Genomic DNA, 281 nt, shown 5'->3' with positions numbered 1-281 from the left:
ATTTATTTTATGTGACATTTTAATAATGTTTGTCTAATTTATTTATATTTCTTTTTTAATGATAGACTTAAATCGATAGGATAAAAATGTTATGAATAAATCATTTAAATTAATTTCATAATTAATAATTTAACCTTTCTTATTAAGTTAAGTAAGAGGCCGGTTACATTTTTTATTTATTTTTAATAATAGTCACTGGCTAAACATATATTGTAGTTAAGTATTTTTGATAATATAAAAATAAGAATATTAAGAACATATTGCATTCTGAGTATAGGCCC

The sequence above is a fragment of the Sinocyclocheilus grahami genome, unplaced genomic scaffold (genome assembly GCF_001515645.1).
Source record: "Sinocyclocheilus grahami isolate Dianchi unplaced genomic scaffold, SAMN03320097.WGS_v1.1 scaffold10168.1, whole genome shotgun sequence".
Taxonomy (NCBI): Eukaryota; Metazoa; Chordata; class Actinopteri; order Cypriniformes; family Cyprinidae; genus Sinocyclocheilus; species Sinocyclocheilus grahami.
This window is presented reverse-complemented; position numbering follows the sequence as displayed.